This window comes from Ovis aries, chromosome 7, assembly GCF_016772045.2.
Source record: "Ovis aries strain OAR_USU_Benz2616 breed Rambouillet chromosome 7, ARS-UI_Ramb_v3.0, whole genome shotgun sequence".
Lineage (NCBI taxonomy): Eukaryota > Metazoa > Chordata > Mammalia > Artiodactyla > Bovidae > Ovis > Ovis aries.
This window is the reverse complement of record NC_056060.1, coordinates 82,164,559-82,186,767: the sequence shown is the minus strand read 5'-3', so window position 1 is coordinate 82,186,767 and position 22,209 is coordinate 82,164,559. Positions and strand designations below refer to the sequence as shown.

The 22,209-nt window shown below is 46.7% G+C and overlaps 1 long non-coding RNA gene across 1 annotated transcript; it reads left to right on the top strand.

Annotated features, from left to right (window-relative positions):
- The first annotated feature begins 3,037 nt into the window (after window positions 1-3,037).
- Window positions 3,038-22,122, top strand: LOC132660079 (uncharacterized). The gene is made up of 2 exons (XR_009601291.1): window positions 3,038-3,657; window positions 21,178-22,122. It is a non-coding gene; the product is annotated as an uncharacterized LOC132660079 (long non-coding RNA).
- Window positions 22,123-22,209: the final 87 nt, after the last annotated feature.

Here is a 22,209-nt window from a genome sequence, read left to right as displayed (position 1 = left end):
AAGTGTTGCACTCAATATGCCAGCAAATTTGGAAAACTCAGCAGTGGCCACAGAACTGGAAAAGGTCAGTTTTTACTTCAATCCCAAAGAAGGGCAATGCCAAAGAATGTTCAAATTACCATACAACTGTGCTCATTTCACATGCTAGCAAGTTAATGCTCAAAATCCTTCAAGCTAGGCTTCAACTGTGTGAACCGAGAACTTCCAGATGTATAAGCTGGATTTAGAAGAGGCAGAGGAACCAGAGATCAAATTGTCAACATCTGTTGAATCATAGAAAAAGCGAGAGAATTTAAAAAAATAAAAGGCTACTTCTGCTCTGTTGACTATGCTAAAGCCTTGGACTGCGTGGATCACAACAAACTATGGAAAATTCTTAAAGAGATGAGAATACCAGGCCACCTTACCTGTCTCCTGAGAAACCTGTATGCAGGACAAGAAGCACATCAAGGCTGAATATTGTCACCCTGCTATTTAACTTATATGCAGAGTACATCTCGCAAAATACCAGGCTGGATGAAGCACAAGCTGGAATCAAGATTGCCAGAAGAAATATCAACAACTTCACATATGCAGATTATACCACTTTAATGGCAGAAAGCGAAGAGGAACTAAAGAACCTCTTGATGAAGGTGATAGAAGAGAGTGAAAAATCTGGCTTAAAACTCAACATTTAAAAAACTAAGATCATGGCATCCAGTTCCATTACTTCATGGCAAATAGTTGAGGAAAAAGTAGAAACAGTGATATATTTTATTTCCTTGGGCTTCAAAATCACTGCAGATGGTGACTACAGCCATGAAATTAAAAGATGCTTGCTCCTTGGAAGAAAAGCTATGACAACCCAAGACACCATATTAAAAAGCAGAGACATTACTTTGCCAACACAGGTCCATCTAGTCAAAGCTATGGTTTTTCCAGTAGTCGTGTATGGATGTGAGAGTTGGATCATGAAGAAGTCTGAGCACAGAAGAACTGATGCTCTTAAACTGGTTCTGGAGAAGACTCCTGAGAGTCCCCTGGACAGCAAGGAGATCAAACCTGTCAGTCCTAAAGGAAATAAACCCTGGAAGAGAAGTGGATGACAGAGGGCAAAATGGTTGGATTGGCATCACCAACTTGATAGACATGAGTTTGAGCAGGTCCCAGGAGCTGGTGATGGACAGGGAAGCCTGGCGTGCTTCAGTCCATGGGTCACAAAGAGTCAGACATGACTTAGCAACTGAACAACAGCAACAAGCTTTCAAAGTCTTTGTTTCCTTACCTGTAAAATTCTGATAATGAATGGACTGGATTAATCTCACAATGGGTCTCCAGGGTCTCCAGCTTAATGACTATAGATTTCACATGAGGCAATTTCTTACAATAAATCTCTCTCTCTCTCCATATGGGCTTCCCCGAGAGCTCAGTTGGTAAAGAATCTGCCTGAAATGCATATAGCTGTATCTAATCTCCTATTTGTTCTATCTCTCTGGAGAACCCTGACTAATACAAGATTCCTTCCTAGGCCTCTGACCCTTAGGCCAATCCACACAGTAGCTGGGGATGAAGGTCAGGTAGTCCAGGATCTGCTTCTCTTAGCAAAATATTGTGGGAAGGAGTCCTTTAGCAGGGGCTATCTTTCTGTATTGGTTTTCTGGCATCACTCATAGAGCCATTAGCCAAGCATTCCATAGCCCCTTGCATTACGTTGCCCGTTAGAGTCACTATCTAAATATATAACAATATGAGAGGTACCCTGAAATGGTGGAAGGGAGATGGGCTCTACAGACAGACAATGACCAAGAGCAAGTCACTTAACTTCTGGAGTCCCAGCATCTCCTCTGCAAAATGGGGATAAATGTATTTCTTTTCATGACAGTGCCAAAAATTAAGTGAGATGACTGTAAAAGTTACTGGTATGTGTAAAGTGCTCACCAAAACCCTAGATTCATTCTTTCCTTCTTCCCCCCACCCTGTTATTGTAATTCTATCTATGGTTGTTTCCTTTTGGTGCTGCTGGTAGAGCTGGTAGAACTTTCTGGACTTCCTGTCTTGGCACTGCAGAATATCCAGATCCTGAGAACAGTAATGGCTGCTTGAACAGCCTCATATCTTCCTTTGTAGGATTTCCCACATTCACAATCCTCCTCACATTCTCCTCTTCTGTCCCTTGGAACATTTTTAGTAGTTAGCCTGTATCTCTATATAAAGGACTCTAACTGAATTCAGCTATAAGGCAGGGCACTCTTTGGATTTGAGAAGTCATGATTCCATGGCAGAATGGGTGATATGGACTTTGAAAGAGCAAGAATCTTGAGATGTAAGTATAAAGCAACATTGTTTTTATTTCTATTGTCCTTTTCAAATGTACTCATGGAGGAAAATTTTTTCCTTACCCTAGACAAGAACTCATGCAGTTCCATGACTTTTTTGCACCCTCTATTATAATAAAAATTCCTGCAGTCATGCTAAGTCATCGGATAGTGTCTCAACCCAGATATTAGAATGCTGAGACCCATGCAATTACCCAAACCCCACAACTCAATAGCCAGGGCTACTACAGGTGGGAAGCCTGTGGGTGATACAAGTGTGGGAACAGAGAGTTTCTTCTTCCTTTCCTGATTCCGCCTCCTCTAGTCCCCCAGGTGGAATTAAGGTCCTGAAATGGAGCAGGCAGGGGAGAAGAAAGGAGAGGGGCAGGGAGGCTCTTGCTTGACTGGCTGTAGGGAAGACTGATGTTCTTTCATGATTGGTCCATAGGAGGCTCTCCATCACCAGGACTGTCTGCTGCAGGTCTCTTGTCCAGGACAGTCAGTCTCCTCTAGCTCATCACAGAACTCTTCCCATAGCTCACAGGACCTGGTGACCATTTCAGCTTCTCCCTGCTGAGAACTGTTCACCTCTTGGGAAGGCTTCTCTTGGATTGGTCCAAGGTGACCACACCCACTCTCTTGCACCAGTGGCTCACATCTAATCCAAGGGAGACACCCAGGTGTCCCTGCCCAGAGCCACTCTGGGAGTTTGTGGGTGAGTCCCAAAGCGGCAGAAATATCTCCTTCCCGCCATGGTGGGAGCAGCCAGCCAGCCCATCTATCCCTGCCTTTTAGCTTTCCAGGCAGGAATCCAACCTGGGTTCACTCTGTCCCCTGAATCACAAAGGATGCTTACCAAGCTTTTCCCCTGAAGTCCCCTTCACTATATTTGAGAAGAGACATGGCAACTTCTCACTGTCCCTCCTGGTAGGGATGAAGTTCACAGTACATCAATGCTTTTCTTTTTTTTCCCCTAAATTAATCTTCTCTACAAATTCTCTCCTTCAATCTGCAAAAGCCAGAGTATTTTATGCCCTCAACGTGGGTGTAGGTGAGAAGTTTGAGTTCCATAACAAATTTTTAGATCTTCCCTTAAAAATGTGCTTCTTCTTTTGGCACCAAATTGGGGTGTCATGTCGATTGTATCATGGTGCTTCTGGCAAAACTTTCAATTTAACATCTTTTTATATTTACTTTGCTTCTTTCATAGGGGAACTTCCCTGGTGGCTCAGACGGTAAAGCATCTGCCTGCAATACGGGAGACCTGGGTTCAATTCCTAGGTCAGGAAGATCCCCTGGAGAAGGAAATGGAACCCCCACTCCAATACTCTTGCCTGGAAAATCCCACGGATGGAGGAGCCTGGTAGGCTACAGTCCATGGGGTCACAAAGTGTCGGACACGATTGAGCGACTTCATTTCACTCACTTGCTTCTTTCATAGCTCAGTTGGTAAAGAATCCACCTGCCATGCAGGAGACCCTGGTTTGATTCCTGGGTTGTGAAGATCCGCTGGAGAAGGGATAGGCTACCTACTCCAGTATTCTTGGGCTTCCCCTGTGGCTCAGCCTTCCCAGAGGCTCTCTAGGAGGAAGGAAGAGGAACCCTGCCATGTAGGATTCCTCCAAGGATGCCAGGGTGGCACTGGTCTGGAGAGGATACCCATCACTCAGGCTAGATTGTTTGTTGTAGCTCTGGGCACATTTTCCATCTGTTTTCATCTGTGGGTGTTTATTCTCTTCTGTGAACTGGTCTGCCACCTAAGACCAGAGTCTGCCAGCACCTCCTGTTTGCAACAACCATGTAGCCCCTCCTGCAAGTCAAAGGACACAGTAGGCACTGGATGAATGCTGAGGGGGTGACCAAAGCCAATAGGCTCAATTAGAAGCAGTCACCAGAGAACCCCATTTGCATTTAGTTCCATTAATGCCACAAGTGTGAGGGCTTTCAAAGTGTCAGCACCACCCCAGAGGTATTACATAGTTCTTTTGGTCTGAAGCCAATGGAGGGATCAAATTTAGTTCTCTAGCCAAACCTGGTTTCATATGCTTATTATGAAGAAACCATATTGGGTGGGGAAAAAGGAAAGATAAGACAAAAGAAATCACCCATATTTCACCACTGAGATATTTACTGTAATATTTTCTTAAGTATTTCTACTTTTATGCATATTGTTAGATGATCATACTCATTTTATGTGCAAATTTGTTTCCTTTACTTCATTTCCAATATCATTTAAAAGTTGTCCCTAAAGTCATTTTGATTCTTTCCATAATGTTTTGTATGTTTACAAAAATAATGGATGCTTATAGAAAATGTGGAAAAATGGAAAAGCTTAAACAACAGGCAAAATAATATCGTAAAATTTTTACCCAGACTTAGCTGCTGTGCTGCCTTCCAGTCCTTTTTTCTATGAATTTATTTATATGCACTGACAATATTGGCAATCATATGCTATGCGTTGTTGGTTTTCAGTTGCTAAGTCGTGTCTGACTCTTTTGACTCCATGGGCTGTACCCTGCCAGGCTCCTTTGCCCACGGGATTTTTTCAGACAAGAATACTGGCGTGGGTTGCCATTTCCTTCCCCAGAAGGTCTTCCTGACCCAGAGACCGAACCTGCGTCTCCTGCATTGCAGGCCCATTCTTTACCACTGAGTCATCAGGGAAGCGCATGTTATGGGTATCTTATTTTAAATACTTCTTTTTTAATTGTTCGCATGGTTAAATAAAAACGGCAAGTACAGGATTGCTTAGGAGGAAAAGTCTATCCCCAGCTCCGATCCTCAGAGGCAGCTGCCTTTAGTCCTTCTGGTATTTTCTTCTGGTGGTTATGTCAGTGCCTATCTCCAGTTGACAAGGGTCTACCGCTATTTCCTGCTTATCAGTGTTAGACTTTATCTGCTAGACTTCCTGCTCTCACAGTGTGGTGTCTCTGGCCTCGTCTCCTCCATGGTGGGAATTCCTCTGTTGGTTACTTTTTACTGTAAGCATCAAACTTATATCTTTTTAATCTTGGCTTATTAACTGTATACAGTTATTTTGACGCTTCATTTTCTACAGGGAGGATATTAACACCCCTCCCCCCAAACACACACACACACACACACATCCTTTTTCAGCTCTCTTCTCTATATTCCATGGATTAACTTCTGTTGACAGTACTTTGGCTTCTTCCATGTCAGCATGTGCATGGTGGTGCTCAGTTGGTAAAGAATCCACTTGCAATGCACGAAACCTCCTACAATGCTGGAGATGTGGGTTTGATCCCTGGGTCGGGAAGATCTGCTGGAGAAGGAAATGGCAACCCATTCCAGGGTTCTTGACTGGGAAATCCCACAGACAGAGAAGCCTGGCGGGCTACAAGTCCATGGGGTTACACGACTCAGCAACTAAACCACCCATACCGCCTATGTGCATGGTGGTCCACGACAATGACGTTTTCCATCTTTCCCATAAATTCATCTGGAAAAGTAGAACTCGGTAAATAGTGTGTATGTCATTGGCGCTGTGTCCCTGGAGTTCTCTGCAGAGCCATGCAGTGCTCCTGGGGTACACTTGCTGCTTGAACAGCTCTGTTTGCTTAGGTTTTTATTGTCTAGTTCATCTGTCTTTACCGAATTCCCTATTTCATCCTACCTTTTCCATCCAACCGGTATCCACAGTTTGTTGTCTTGGAGGTTTGTTGTTTGTTGTCCTGTAGGCTCTTTCTCCTCCAGGGTCTTCTGTCCTGCTCCCATCTAGACTGACCACCCCTGAGCCTGCTGCATGGCCCCAGCTGAGAGCCTCAAACTCTTTTCCTGGCACACTTCCTCTTTTTTACAGATTGCCTGCTTTCCTTTTTTTAAGCTTCTGTTTGGTTGCAATACATCAAGTAACTTCCAAAAACTTTGTGTGAAGGCAAGTACATTTTTTGAGTCCTTGGCTCTTCTACCATAACACTAGATTGATTACTGGGTCAGGTACAGAATTTTAGGTTCAGGGTAATTTACATATTGTACGTAAACTTTGGTGTCTGGCTTTGTTTTCTTGGTGTCATGTTTAGGAAATTCTTACAGGTTGTTGTACATATCAATACTGTGTTATTTTTATGGCCAAGTAATAGCTCAGTCAGTGAAGAATCTGCCTGCAATGCAGGAGACCTGGGTTCCATTCCTGGGTTGGAAAGATTCCCCTGGAGAAGGAAATGGCAAAGGAATCTCCAGGATTCTTGCCCAGAGAATCCCATGGAGAGAGGAACCTGGCAGGCCACAGTCCATGGGGTCTGTCGGACACGACTTAGCGACTAAAAGATGATTCCATTATAAATAAATGCCACAATTTATTCACCCATTCATTTGTTGGTGAACATTTGGGTTGTTGTCAGCTTTGATGAAGTGATAATGAGTGTTCATAGCCAAGTACTTTTCTGTAGACATATACTTATATTTCTCTTGGTTAAATACTGAGGAGTAGATTTGCTAGGTTTTGTGCTAAGAGTATGCTTAACTTTATGAGAATCTGACAAACTGCTCTCCAAGCTGGAATATATTTAATTCCTATCATTCATAAATGAGGTTTCCAGTTGCTCCTTGTCTTTGCAAGATACTTAGTATTATGCATCTCTTCAGTGTTAGACATTCTGGTTGGTGTGTGATGGTATCTCTTTGTTTTAGTTTGCATTTCTCTGATGATTACTGAGGTTGAGCATTTTTTCTTGTGCTTATTGGCCATTTGCATAACTTCCTTTGTGAAGTGTCATCAAATCTTTTGCCCACTTTTTAACTGGGTTATCATCTTATTTAGTTCTAATTTTGTTTTTTTTTGGAGTCAAGTCTTTTGTGAGATAGTCCCATGTGTTTTTGAACCTTGTGTTTTCCCAACTTAATATTGTATTGTAAGCAGTTTTTCATGAAACTACTTTGTTTGAAAACATAGTTATTATTTGTTAATATTCTGCCATACTAATGTGTCTTTGTTTATTAAATCATTCTCTTCTTATTGGACATTTCTGTTTCCACTTTTATTTTGTGATTATTCTAATATGTATCATTTTACAGAAAGCTGGTTTCTCCTTAGGGTAGATTCCTGGAAGCAGAGTAACAAGTTCAAAAGTTAGTGCATATTAAGGGCTTTTGCTATCTACCGCCAAATTTTCCCCAAAAGTTTGAACCAGTTTAAAGTGTTACCTGTGGCAGGTGAAAATCACACTTTATGCCACTGCTGCCAGCTCTGAATATCCTTACTTGAAAACATTTTTTTTTTTTTTAACTAACTTAATAGGTGGTAATGGTGGCTGATTTTAAGCTGCATTTCTTAAATTTTTAGTGTGGTTGGATACCTTTCCAAGTGTTTGGTAGTCATTTGTCTTTCTTCTTCTGTGAATTGTTTATTCATCTTTTTTGTTTTCAAATGGGTTTCTGAGTCATGTTTCCCGACTCTGCAGAGATCTTGCAGCAGACGAGTGTTCAGTGTTGGAGTCAGGGGAGGAGAGAAATGTGCCAGCAGCTGACCAGAGGGGGGTGCTGGCTCCATGGGGCACCCGGGACCCCAGGGGACCCTGCACACTCCTTCCTTCACACAGGCCAACCACTTTGTGAAAGCTTGCCTTTATTTCTGTAAATAGTAAGAGGGTAACATAGTCTCAAAAAAGAGGGACAAAAGCTTGCCTTCTGAGCTTTAAATCGTAACTTTTTGCCTAATGGAGCACAACTGTGATATGCAAGGTCACCAGCCAGGGTTAAAATGGCTCCCAGGCCAGCAAGTTTTGATAGTAACCTCAAAAAAAGAATTGCCAGACCTCAATAATAAGTTTGTCACCCTAGGGTAGGGGGAGGGGTGCTGTTTTCCGTATCAAAATGGATGTCAAAATGTACCTGGGCCTGTGGGTAAAAAGGTCCCATGGGTTGCAATCCTCAGATTTCACTGGATCCTGCCTCAGATTGATCATGCAGGATGTCTTAAGCCCCGCGAAGGGCCCCCTGAATGTTGGGAGCCCAGGAGTGGCTCACATAATTCTCACGTAGTTGTGGGAGTCCCCAGGGATGGGTTCTGTGAGCTCATAACTGACTGGTCTTTCTGGGAATCCCTAGGGCACCCCGCATGTGCTTGCAGATGAGAGACCCCTTGACAGCATTTATGAGAGCCCCTGGGGAACCCCGAATATCAGTTCACAAACAAATCTTCCCCAAGTATCTCTGGGAACTCCCAGGGGAAGTTCCCACAGCATCTTGCAGATAAGAGTGCCCCCAGTATCATGGCAGTCCCCAGGTGGTGTCTCACCTCTGTACCCTAGCAAGTTCCCCTGCCCAGGCATTCCTGGGAGTCCCCGGAGAGTTGCTCCTGAGTTCACAAACAAGACCTCCCCTAGTCAGCATGGCCGCTGCTCCTAATCTGGGCTCCCTGAGCTCTAGTGCCTCCCACTGGACATCAGATGAAGTCACTGCCATCCCTTGGTGGGGGATGGTGCCCTCCTCTAGTGAAAGCCTTTGGAGCCTCTGGGATAGCAGAGCTGCAGAATCGTTTGAAGCCAAGCGGGGTAGCATCCATTTTTCTCCTCTGTTGGACGGTAGCCAAGCTGGGCTGGCTATGCCTCAGTGGGTTATACGGTGTTTGTCGACAGTTCTTTCTATTTTTACTGACAGTTCTGTTCTTACTGGGATTCAGATGGAGTCTTGGTGAGCTGGGCCAGAGACACAACTGAAGGACAGAATTAGCCTTCTGATGACAGAGGTTTTCTCGCTGGGCTAAGTTTATCACATCACTGCTTCTCCCCCAAGGATGAACCCCTTCCCAAGGAAAATCTGCAGGCTTGCTCATAACTGGTTGTACTGTTCAGTTAAGGGGTTTATTAAAAGATGTGGTATCAGTTTTACTGAAGAGTAAGGAAACCACTCAGGAAAAACACCCAATGACTTTTGGAGCACAAACCCATGCTGGGTCCACCTACACCGACTTTCCCCTCTCTCTGAGGTAGGGACCAGGCAGCAGAAATTCCACGACAGTTTTCCCCAAATACCCAGCATCTCTGCCACCCGTCCTGACCTCCTAGCACACGGCTGCCGCCTCACATTACTCACTTCCATTTTCTGATTATCTGGTGGAAAGTAGGTCACGTGGAGTCTAGAAATGGTGTGGTTTCAGTCTCTGCAGTCCAGGAAGTGCGAGAAGGGGTTTGGCATGAGTATTAGGTGGTTTGCAGTAGGCCTCTCACAGACATAGACCTCGCATCTCAGAAACACAGAGACACTGCTGACCCTCTGTTTTGCTTAAACCCATGCTCAGGGATGACGGGTCTTCGCAGCTGCACACAGTCCTAACACCCTCTGGGAGCTGTTGCCCTGGATGACAATTCATTCTGTCCTTTCCTTGTGGCTACTGTGTCTCTATACTCTGTCCTTAAAGCATCTTGTTTTGATATTAAATAGAAACATTACTAACTTACTCTCTTATTCTCCTTGGTTGACCACTTGATTCATTTGTCAGATATGTACTAAGTGCCTGTTATGTGCCATGTACTGTGACAGGGTTAGGGGATGGAATGAAGACTATGACACAGTCTTTGTTCTTAAGAATCTCAGTGTGTCACAGGCAAGCAGCACAAGGCATCAGGTCATTATGAGAGAGCTGTGAGTATTGGGGTAGAGGGAAGACCAAGGTGACCTAGGGGTCAGGGGGAGCTGTGGATGGATCACGGTGGCTCTATTGTTTCAGGACAGAGTGAGCCCTGCAGTGAGTCCTACAAGTCAGAGGGGTGGAGACTGGAAAGGCCTTTCTGGCCCAAAGAGCTACGTGTCCAAAGGAACCTTTAGGGAACTCTGAGTCATGAAGAAAGACTGAAGGTAGAGTCCAGGGATGGGGGTGTGGAGAGAGGAGGACACAGGTGTCATCGCGGCCAGGTCATGAAGGATCTGCAATTCTGTGATCTGAAATTCAGATTTAATCCTGTAGAGAACTCGGATTGTATTCTGAAGATAACTGCTGAAGAGTTTCACATTGTAGAATAATGGGCTTAGATTTGTCTTGGAAACATACGACAGCCGTATGGCAGCCATGTGGAGTATAGATGAGAGAGGGCCTGGGCCAGCCGGATAAAGACCTAGCCCAGCTGAGAAACTGTGAGTCTTGAACTAGTGGGAAGGTGGAAGGAAAGAAGAGGATGAGGATGGGTGGGAGATATGTATGGAAGGTAGACCCCCTGGGCACATCTCATCCCTCATGGGTTGGTAGGAGTAAGGCAAAAAGAAGTAGACGCTTCGATGTACCACTTGGAACTCTAGGGCTGAAGGACTTGGTCCTCTCACTGCTGGGAGAAGTGCCCTCAGCTGAAAATAGTTAACTTGTCCAAGTTCTCATCTCTTTCCTAGATAGCTTGCATCCAACGACAACATTAGGGTATAGAAGCAACATCTCAGACCCGCCTTGAGACAACTCTGAGGGCCTTGCAGCATCAGAGCCCCCTGAGAGGTGGGCTCTGAAACCGTGGTTGAGGCTTCACTGGAGTTCAACATCTTCTTTGCTCAATCCTGCTTTTCAGCCTTTCCTTCCACAGGTGGAGATGCCAGGAACACTTTCTGGTACGTCTCCTTATGCCAATCATCATCTAAGAGGCTGCTTCATGGAAAATGCAAACATGTAGTGGATGATGTCTCACTCCCTGGTTGTGAGCAGAGAGGAATTCAGAAAGAGGAGGTGATTTGAAGGGGGTAGGAGGGAGTTTAAACTTGGAAAAGTTGAGCTTGAACTTCCTAAGACTTTTGGAAAGTTGGGACTACATTTCAAAAGAAATGTGTACATTGCAAGTATAGATTTGGGGACCAGTAGTGTTCTGAGATTCGGAGAAGGCAATGGCACCCCACTCCAGTACTCTTGCCTGGAAAATCCCATGGACGGAGGAGCCTGGTGGGCTGCAGTCCATGGGGTCGCTAAGAGTTGGACATGACTGAGCGATAGATAGAGTGCCTGATGAACTATGGAATGAGGTTCATGACACTGTACAGGAGACAGGGATCAAGACCATCCCCATGGGAAAGAAATGCAAAAAAGCAAAATGGCTATCTGGGGAGGACTTACAAATAGCTGTGAAAAGAAGAGAGGTGAAAAGCAAAGGAGAAAAGGAAAGATATAAGCATCTGAATGCAGAGTTCCAGAGAATAGCAAGAAGAGATAAGAAAGCCTTCTTCAGCGATCAATGCAAAGAAATAGAGGAAAAGAACAGAATGGGAAAGACTAGAGATCCCTTCAAGAAAATTAGAGATACCAAGGGAACATTTCATGCAAAGATGGGCTCAATAAAGGACAGAAATGGTATGGGCCTAACAGAAGCAGAAAATAATAAAGAGAAGTGGCAAGACTACACAGAAGAACTGTACAAAAAAAGATCTTCAAGACCCAGATAATCATGATGGTATGATCACTCACACTCACCTAGAGCCAGACATCCTGGAATGTGAAGTCAAGTGAGCCTTAGGAAGCATCACTGCAAACAAAGTTAGTGGCAGTGATGGAATTCCAGTTGAGCTATTTCAAATCCTACAAGATGATGCTGTGAAAGTGCTGCACTTAATATGCCAGTAAATTTGGAAAACTCAGCAGTGGCCACAGGACTGGAAAAGATCAGTTTTCATTCCAATCCCAAAGAAAGGCAATGCCAAAGCATGCTCAAACTACCACACAATTGCACTCATCTCACATGCTAGTAAAGTAACGCTCAAAATTCTCCAAGCCAGGCTTCAGCAATACGTGAACCGTGAACTTCCAGATGTTCAAGCTGGTTTTAGAAAAGGCAGAGGAACCAGAGATCAAATTGCCAACATCCTCTGGATCATCGAAAAAGCAAGATAGTTCCAGAAAAACATCTGTTTCTGCTTTATTGACTATGCCAAAGCCTTTGACTGTGTGGATCACAAGAAACTGTAGAAAATTCTGAAAGAGATGGGAATACCAGACCACCTGACCGGCCTCTTGAGAAACCTGTATGCAGGTCAGGAAACAACAGTTAGAACTGGACATGAAACAACAGACTGGTTCCAAATCAGGAAAGGAGTCCGTCAAGGCTGTATATTGTCACCCTGCTTATTTAACTTATATGCAGAGTACATCATGAGAAATGCTGGGCTGGAAGAAACACAAGCTGGAATCAAGATTGCTGGGAGAAATATCAATAACCTAAGATATGCAGATGACACCACATTTATGGCAGAAACTGAAGAGGAACCAAAGAGTCTTTTGATGAAGGTGAAAGAGGATAGTGAAAAAGTTGGTTTAAGGCTCAACATTCAGAAAACTAAGATCATGGCATCCAGTCCCATCACTTCATGGCAAATAGATGTGGAAACAGTGGCTGACTTTCTCTTTGGGGGCTCCAAAATCACTGCAGATGGTGACTGCAGCCATGAAATTAAAAGACGCTTACTCCTTGGAAGAAAAGTTATGACCAACCTAGACAGTATATTCAAAAGCAGAGACATTACTTTGCCGACTAAGGTCCGTCTAGTCAAGGCTATGGTTTTTCCTGTGGTCATGTATGTATGTGAGAGTTGGACTGTGAAGAAAGCTGAGTGCCGAAGAATTGATGCTTTTGAACTGTGGTGTTGGAGAAGACTGTTGAGAGTCCCTTGGACTGCAAGGAGATCCAACCAGTCCATTCGGAAGGAGATCAGCCCTGGGTGTTCTTTGGAAGGAATGATGCTAAAGCTGAAACTCCAGTACTTTGGCCACCTCATGCGAAGAGTTGACTCATTGGAAAAGACTCTGATGCTGGGAGGGATTGGGAGCCAGAGGAGAAGGGGACAACCGAGGATGAGATGGCTGGATGGCATCACCGACTCGATGGATGTGAGTCTGAGTGAATTCCGGGAGTTGGTGATGGACAGGGAGGCCTGGCATGCTGCGATTCATGGGGTCGCAAAGAGTCAGACACGACTGAGCAACTGAACTGAACTGAACTGAGCGACTTCACTTTCACTTTTCACTTTCAACCATTGGAGAAGGAAATGGCAACCCACTCCAGTGCTCTTGCCTGGAGAATCCCAGGGATGGGGGAGCCTGGTGGGCTGCCATCTATGGGGTCGCACAGAGTTGGACACGACTGAAGTGACTTAGCAGCAGCAGCAGCAGCAGCAGTATTCTGAGATTAGCTGAAGTCTTGAATTCACACCTTTCCCAACAGGAGGCATATACCGAATTTCCTGGAAATGGAAGTGTCATGATCTTTGGGTTTCTTCCTATTTGGCTTCATGTCTGGCTCCTGACTGCATCCTGAATTCCTGATCTGAGTTATTCTGGCTGTCAGCCCTGATCCTTTAGATTCTGACCCTGGGCTTGGTTCAACCCTATCCTTCAGACTTCAGCTCCAGTCTCTCCTATACTTGTTCACTTCAGTAGCCTTGACCCAGTGCCCCAAGACCTGGCTTTTCTCCCTGTCTCCATGATCCAATGCCCAGCCTACTCTTGGTGTGAATCCCTCTTAGAATTCTGAGTATCTCAATGGTGAATATTGTTGGGCTAGTCACTGTCAATCCCTGCCTTCTCCAGACTCTCTTGGCTAAATGTGGTGATGCTTTCACTCCATGTCTGTATCATTTTCTGGACCTTCCCACTGTCGAGCAGAATTCTACTCTGTAGCCCCACTCATTGTCAGGATACTGCGATTCCAACTATCTTTGGGCATCAACCCGTCTCACCTTGAGCCGTTGCACTATTCCTTCGATGCTTGTGTGCCTAGTTTGTTCCTCTTTGTCATTCAGATTAGAGTTTCAAGTGTCAGCTTTTCACAGAGGACCCTCTTAGGTACCCAGTCTAAAGCAGCCACCAGTTACCCTCTATCACATCATCCTTATTACTTATGTAACACTTTCTCATTTGTTTGTTTGTCTCTCTGTCTTCCCCTAACAGGAATGTAAGTCTCTAAAAAGGATGACCTTCATGGTAGTTGTTTGCCATTCTGTCCCCAGACACAGCACAGCGCCTAGCACATGGTAGGTGTCTTGTAAGTGCCTGGCACATATTGGAAGCTCAGTAAGCATTGAACGATTGGCTGACTGAGTCTGTTTTTGGCAGTTGCGGATGCTGGCTAGATGGAATGTAATTGATTGAACACCCCTAGAAATTGCATCAACTGGAATTAAATCTGAAGACCCTCACACTCTGTCTCCAAGTGTCTGGCAAAACCTGAAGTCTCTGAAGCAAAACGTGCCTGAAATATGACCATTTATGTTCTGGGACTTCAGAGCCCCCCCATGCTTTGGCCACCAGCTCATTTCATCTCCTGGATGATGACTCTGTCTCATTTTGTTGTCTCCTGCACCGCTAGCTTGATTGGTGGTGATAAGCAGAGGGTGGCCCGCTCATGTGAAACACCTGCTTCCCACCTGTGTCCCTGTGAGCAGTCAGCTTTGGACGCAGTGCAGGAAGCTGGTGGGTGTCCTTCATAGCTGAGTGGGCTTCCAGAATTTTCTCCAGGAGTCAGATCCAAACTGGCACCATATGGGTGACCATCTGTATGTCATTTTTGCCAGCATTGTATTGAAAACATCTGCCAGCTTGGGAAAGCGACCTGGGGAGAGCTGGGGGCACTAACGTGGATTGACAGAAAAACTGGCCCAGGAAAAAGGCTGAGCTAGACAGAGTAGTTTCTACTTTTGTGAGTCGGTATAATTCAATTGCCTCCACTTGATCTTGAAACCAGAAAATACAGGCTCAGAAGACTGTCTTCTGAGTTCACTTCCATCAGACTACTTTGAATACAGTGACTATGTCAGAGGTTATTTTACCCAACCCAGGGTTGAAAAACACATCCCAGCACATCAAATATGATGTGGTAAGGGGACTATGTGGGCTGGAGGCTATGGTTATGATCCTAGTCCTGGCATCATGGCCAAGTTATTCATCCGACACTAGTCGGGCTACACCTACGTGCTCATTATGGAAGGTTCCTCCTTGGTCAGTGATAAGACTCACAGAACCAAGAGTCAGCACACCAGACTGAATGGGACTAGGGGGCTTTCCCGATGGCTCAGCAATAGAGAATCTGCCTGCAATGCAGGAGATGCAAGTTCAGTTCCTGGGTCAGGAAGATCCTCTGGAGGAAGAAATGGCAACCTACTTCAGTATTCTTGCCTGAAAAATCCTGTGGACAGAGGAGCCTAGAAGGCCACAGTCCAAAGGGCTGCAAAAAAGTCGGAGCGACTGGGCGACTGGGCAACTGAATGCACATCAGGGGGAACACATCCCTCAGACGTGTAGGGGATTTTGAGTTTAAGCTGAAGGGACCCCATCTGAAAACATTTCTTAGTTCTGCGTGTGTGGTTTGCATGTGTGATTCTCTCATCTTTTTAAAAATATTTATTTCTTTATTTGGCTATGCTGGGTCTTAGTTGTGGGCTCTTGGGTCTTCGTGTGCCATGCGGGATATTTAGTTGCAGCTTGTGAACTCTTAGTTGTGGCATATGGGATCTAGTTCTCTGACCAGGGATCAAGCCTGGGCCCCCTGTACTCAGAGTGTGGAGTCTTAGCCACTGGACCAGCAGGGAAGTCCCCAATTCTCCCATCTTAATCTCCAGCTATACTCATTCCACGGGGTTGGCCCTTTGGGTCCCTGAACAATTTTTCAGCCTCTTCCATTATTTTATGAATTCCACCATTTGATGCTTTTGAAATGCTTCTTAAGTGCTGTGTGCTATGATAGCCATAAGGGAGACAGAATTACCTACAAGAGCATCCTTGCCCTGAAGGAGCCCAGAGACAGGCAGGGGAGAGAGGTGTACCTGTCATCCACTGCAGCAAGTCCTTGAAAAGGGGCCCTTATCCCAAACTTGGGGGGAGGAGGGATCAGAGAAGGCTTTGAAGTCGGGGGAAGGGACACCTGAGCCATGCTCTGAAGGAAGAAGAGGATTTAGTCGAGAAGGGAGGAGAAAGGAAAGCATTCTGGGCAGAGGTGGAGCCATGTGCACAGCCTGCTGGGGAGCAAAAGCAGACCTTCCGGGGCACCATGAACCCTTTCAAGGCATAGGCTCGTGGAGAGTCACATAAAGCATTTGGACAATGTCCTAAGGACAAGAGCTATGGAAGATTGATCAGCGGTATTGGAGGATCAGCCCTGAAATGTCTGGGAGATGATCATGGCTACAGCATGAAAAATGGCTTGGAGAGAGATGGAACTGCATGCAGGGGGCCAGGTAGGCTGCGCAGTGGGAGCCAGAAGCAACTGGAGGGCAAGCGGGGAGGAGGAGGGTGGTTGGGTAGAACTGATACAGGGATAGAATTTGTATCTGATTGGCTGTGGAGAAGGATGACGGAGAGAATGAGACTCAGCCTTAAGACTTGGTGACATGGATGGCTGGGGGTGCCACGAGTGAAGACAAGGATCCTCAAGGAAGAGCAGGTGGGGACACTCTGTCCTCTTTTCGCAGGCTCAGAAGAAGAGGCCCTGGACTCCAGGAGGCTTTGTCTACAGGGGATGCTAAGGACCCCCTCTTCTCATCAGCATACTGTCCCCTGAAAGGAGGCTTCTGTTGAGTCCCTTTGGGAAGCCTGCAGGGGCCGGGCTGGCCAGAATGGGCACAGCACACTGCCCACAGAATGAGACCACCTGCCTGTGAATGAGCCCCCAGGGTCTCTGGCCCCCGACTGGGCATATGACAAGGACCTCATGGCTCAGACTGGCTCTCACAGGGCAGGTGGAAGAGACAGTTCAGAGAAGCGCACATTTCTTACCCCAGTTTAGCTGGGAACCCGACTCCTAGCTTCTTGGTTGTGTAGGAAGCTGAAGAACTACTTGAAAGAGATCGTATGCATAGATTATATTAATACCATTGCAGGCTCCGCTTTCTCTGGAAAGCAATTTCAGAGCCACTTCATTCTCCACCTGCATTTGGCTAACGGCCTGATTATAGCCACACTAATAACCTTCCAACACTCTCAGGAGCTGCGTGGGCTCTGAAAGGTGCCGCCCCCTGCCTCCTTGCCCTATTTCCTGCTTCTCTGGGATGGCAGTGACAACAGCTGTTTATTCCTCCCAGGGCCCCGAGTTACTTGGAGGAGAGGCAGATGGCTGTGGGCTCATTCCTGAAGTGCACTTCTGGGGACCATCAGCCCCGGCTCCCCGGCTGACAGCCCACACAGGGTTTTACAGGTCAGAGCCTGAGCGATTCCCATGAATATGGATGCCGAGGGTGGCGGCTGATTGCTTCTGTCCTGCAGGGCAAAGCTGTCACCCTGGTTGGGGGTGGGGATGGCATTTTTGCTAAGATAGAGGGTTGGCGGGGAGGGTTGTCCCTTGAGTCCCAAAGCAAGATGTTTTGAGATTTAGGATGCTGGCCCCTTGGAGGAAAGTCTATCAGGAGAGGCAGCACAGGGACATACGGGTTGGCTGCCTGGTCTCTCCATTCAGTTTCTCTTTGTTGTGCCCTGACAGCAGCCTGGATGGTCGGGGTTCTGCAGGGGGGTTTTGTGATGGCCGAGAATTCGGATGGCTGAGCCTCAGGATGTCTTCCTGTTCTGAGGGGCTTTGGGTCCACGTTCGTGCATTAGCCGACGGTGTTCCCTCAGACTGCTCTTCACCTTTCTTTCTTACTGCCCCATTCCCACTCAGCCTCCCTGGTTCAGTCTGTAGCCTGACTCAACTGCTCCTTGGGCCCACCCCGATGATGCCAGCCCACATGGTGACTATTCGAAGAGTCGGTTACTGCAGTGGCCTGCAGTTGTCACATACTCACTTCGTCCTCATACGCTCCTTCCCACTCGGTGTTCTGCATGGGCCTCATCTTTGCACTGAGATTCTGAGTATCCTGCCTCAGGGCCAAGGCCCAATTCTGTCCGTCGCGGGTCCCCTGTGGCACTTGCTTGGTGCTGAGCAGAGCATTCTAAGGGAAGAGTCTCCAGGGCATCAGTGGTCATCGTCACTGGATATCACTCTCCGAGGACCACAGGAGTGCCTCATGCCAAGAGAGATGCCACCAGAGACTGATCCACGGGTTTCTCTTCAGTGTCTCTGAGAATCAGGGCCAGACATTTCCTCCTCTTTCTGCCCTTCTATAGCCCCTTGCATGGTCTGTAGGGACCCTTTAGCGTTCTGCACTGGGTTTGTTGTTTGAATGACTGGCTTCCCACCTGGTGTGGCAGCTGGGGGAGTGCTGTTCTCTGTCCTAATCTTGAAGGTTTTCTGCCAAAGATGGTACGTGTGACATGTGACAGTGGAGGCCAGGGGCAATGACTGCTCATTCAGAGGTCCTGAACCATTTGGGCTTCCATAATTTGATGCCTTTGCCCAAGTCGTTTCTTTTTCCTGAAAGACCCCTCAGCACGCCTTTCATCAGTGTCCTTCCGACAAATGCCTACTTACCCCCTGAGCCTCAGCTCAAATGTCCCAGTCTTCTGTAGTTTCCCCTAATCCCTGACTCCCAGAATTCCAAGATGTTTTATGATTCCTTTCACTTGAGTGCTTTTCACATGAAGCCACATTTGTGTGAGTGCCCATCCCATTGGCAGACTGCTGCAAATCCTTTCAGGGCACGGACCTGCTTAGCGTGCCTTTATATCCTAAGCACTAGGCTGACGTGTTGTGAGTACAAGATACACATTTGCAGAATTGAACTGAGCGAATTCTGATGCCCATCGGGAGCCACCAAGGTGTTTGAAGCAGGAAATGAATATATTTGGATAGTGCTGGAAGTCTTCTGTCTGAGACAGAAATGTGACTGCAACTAGCCTCATTCTGGACCTCAGGGGAGAAAAGCAGAATTCCCAGGACTGGATATCAGATGGGGTGTGAAGCCTGGAGGAGAGGGGGCACCAGAGGCTGACTCCCAGGTGCTAGGAAGTGGGGTCTGTGGGTATCATCAAGGCATTTCCTATGAGAACGGGAGGACGTGGATGTGTCCCAGAAGATAGCGAAGGTCCTCCCAAACCAAAGAAAAATTCAAAGAGCTCTTTCCTTTCCAAAGGGGTAAAATGAGTGTCTTTCGAATGAGGAAAATTAAATTCTAATGGTCAGAGCAGTAGATTGGCCATGACAAAGGAGTAGACCAGTTATAAGTCAGAATCCAGGTGTGAAGGGAGTTAGCTAATTTCAGCCACTTGCGGTAAAGGACAAGCGGTTGAGGGTCAAGAGTTCTGGCCCCCGGAGGCAGGGGAGTAGCTTTTACCCTGTGCGGATTCCCAGACCACTCTCTGAGCCTCTGTGCTTGGCTTGAAGGTGACACACTCCAACTTCTAATTCAATCAGGATATGGTTGGGGGGGTTGAAAACAACATCCCTCTGTAACTGGAGCTGATGGCCTGGAGTTAGATCGCCACTAATCTGAGCTGTTCTTGTGTTGTTCAGACCTAGCAGTAGCAGCTCAGTGACATGAGGAAATGGTTTCTCCTATAGGGGCTGCATTGGGCTTCTCTCAAGGACATGGGGACACATAAGTCATCTTCCTTGGGTGGTAGGTGGGGCTTTGGTTTAGAGGGGTGCATGGTATGAAAACACTTCTCCCTGGGCAAGTTTTTATTATAGACATGGGCAACCTAACACAGTTTTCTTTAAATTGTGCTTGTCTAGATGCTTCCTGGTGACATTTCGGCTATTGCCCGGTCACGCTGGAAAACGAACCTGCACTAAATGCATGTGTTTTCAGAGGTGGGGCCCAAACGGGCCACTTGTGGAGGGAGGGAGGGTGGGGGAGAGATAGGTAAGAGGTGGGTTCTAAGAGCTGGCAAACGCTGCAAGGATGTAGGACTCTGGCTCCGTTTTTCTCTTTGTTTTTGATGTGGACCATTTTAAAACTCTTTCCTGAATTTGTTACAATATTGTTTCTGTTTTCTGTTTTTTTTTTTTTGTTGTTGTTGTTGTTGTTTATTTTTGGTCATGAGGCGTGTGGGATCCGAGCTCCTGGACCGGGGATTGAACCTGCATCCTCTGCATCAGAAGGAAAATTCCTAACCATTGGACCACTGGGGAAGTCTCCTGGCTGTATTTAAATGTAGAGAATTAGGTTTCTTCTTTAAGTGGTTTTGTTCAAATATCTGGGACTTAGTCACAGTAGACCACTCTTTCAAACTTTCAATGTATTTGCTCAGAAAATTTTCATAGCAATATGAATTTCATATGCATATGAATATAGAATTCTGGGCAAGAGAAATTGCTCTTGAGTCAGAGGTAGTTGAGGCTCTGTTGTTAGTGTCAATAATACCTCTGTCTGTTACAGCCCCGTGTTGGGAAGTTCAGTACAGATATGCATGAAGGTGACCTTATTAGACAAAAGGGGGGCAGCCTCATGACCCTGGGGGCCCTCTACCAGCAGCCTCACTCTTAAGATCATGCCAGTGGTTCCAGAAGTGAGGTGTTCTTTAAACCAAGTTCAATGCTGTCACAAAGCCCATGTGTTTATTTCATCTGAAGGGCATAAGGCACATCTTAGGCCCTCAAACCAGGGCCCTGGTTTAGAATTCAGTGGAAATTAATATCATGAATGATACTTGCTTGATTTCAGATCTCCTCTGAAAGTCTTTCACTCTTTCCAAGGCAGAGTGGACAGCAGGTTGAGGGGGCACTGAGGGCCTAGAACAGGGCCGTTGAGAAGCCCCAACTGATAGTGAGAAAGAGGGGCGGTAGGTTCCCACTCTCCCAGCCTGCTTGCGTGGTTGAGACCACACCACGGTCTAAGGACAGCCCTGTAGCACCAACCTATATGGTTCCAGATACTCACTCTGATGACATGTCTGCAAATGAAGTGACATGTCTGGTGCAAATGGCTGAAACAAACAGGCAAAAGGGTTTATGCTTCAAGGTGCAGTAAGCATCGTATGAGATTACCAGTGTGACCTGATCTGTCAGCTGCTTTCTGCAAGGAATGGCATTAATTGTGTTGGAGATCAGGGTCCATTTGCTATGAACTCTCATCACTTCTTTCCTTTCTGTTACAGATTACAGGATGATGTTATCCCATGAAGACTGTGCACTCTCTGGGCAGGAGAACACCGCCATCTTGTTTGGTTGCCGGGAACCCCACATGTGGTGGGCTGCACGCATAGATGCCCGCCTTCACATGGCCAGGGACTGGAGGAAAAGCCTTACATGGAAAAGCTGGGAGTATAAAGCATGTGCTGCTTGTGTGGAGGAGAAAGAAAAGGTGGCAGGAGAACCTCAGCCCTGAGGAAAGAGCTGAGACTCCTCCCTCAGCTGTGTTCAGGAGGCTGAAATTGGATATGAGGCAGGTCACCTTGAACCCCCTTGAGGGGTCTAATGACTGAGAAGTCAAAGGGATATCGTCATCAGACTGTTTTCCCGAGAGGCAAGCCCACAGATGGCCCGTGAAGATCTGGACGGGGAGCCTGGGCGGCCGCAGGACGACTTTCCAGAGAGAAGCCGGGCAGATGGGAACGAGGTCCCGAGCAGAAGCCACGCTGCCCGAGGACTGCTCTAGGCCGAGCCCCGCACACCGCAGGGCTTCCCAAGGGGACTGGCTTACTGCTGGAAGCGATGGAGGTGTGGAGAAGGGCTCACCCCAGGTGCACTTCTGCAGGCAACTGGATGAATCTGGAGGCAGACATGCCCACCCCCCTCACAGCTGCCGTCCGGCTACCCACTTGTGATCTCTGTCCCAGAACCTTCTCCTTCGGAAGGAACAACATCCATGGGCCCCTGGGTCACATCTCTGTATTCCCCTGGGACAAGGACTCCCCGACTCCTAGGCTCGTCCTCCACTGCACTTCTGCTGTCCTTCCAAGTGACCTCAGCATCCCTGGCATGACCCCTATCTCCTGCACATGTCCTTCCTGCTCCTCTCCACTTCAGCTACAGCCATACCCTGGCTGCCTCAAAATTGCTCCCCGCTCTGACACAATAAACTCCAAAATTTCTAAACACTATCTCTTATCATTTCACTCCCTTCACGGCTTTTGTGCCCAGGAAACCTGCTCCTAGCTTCCCCCTTTAGAATCAGTCTTTAAACAAAA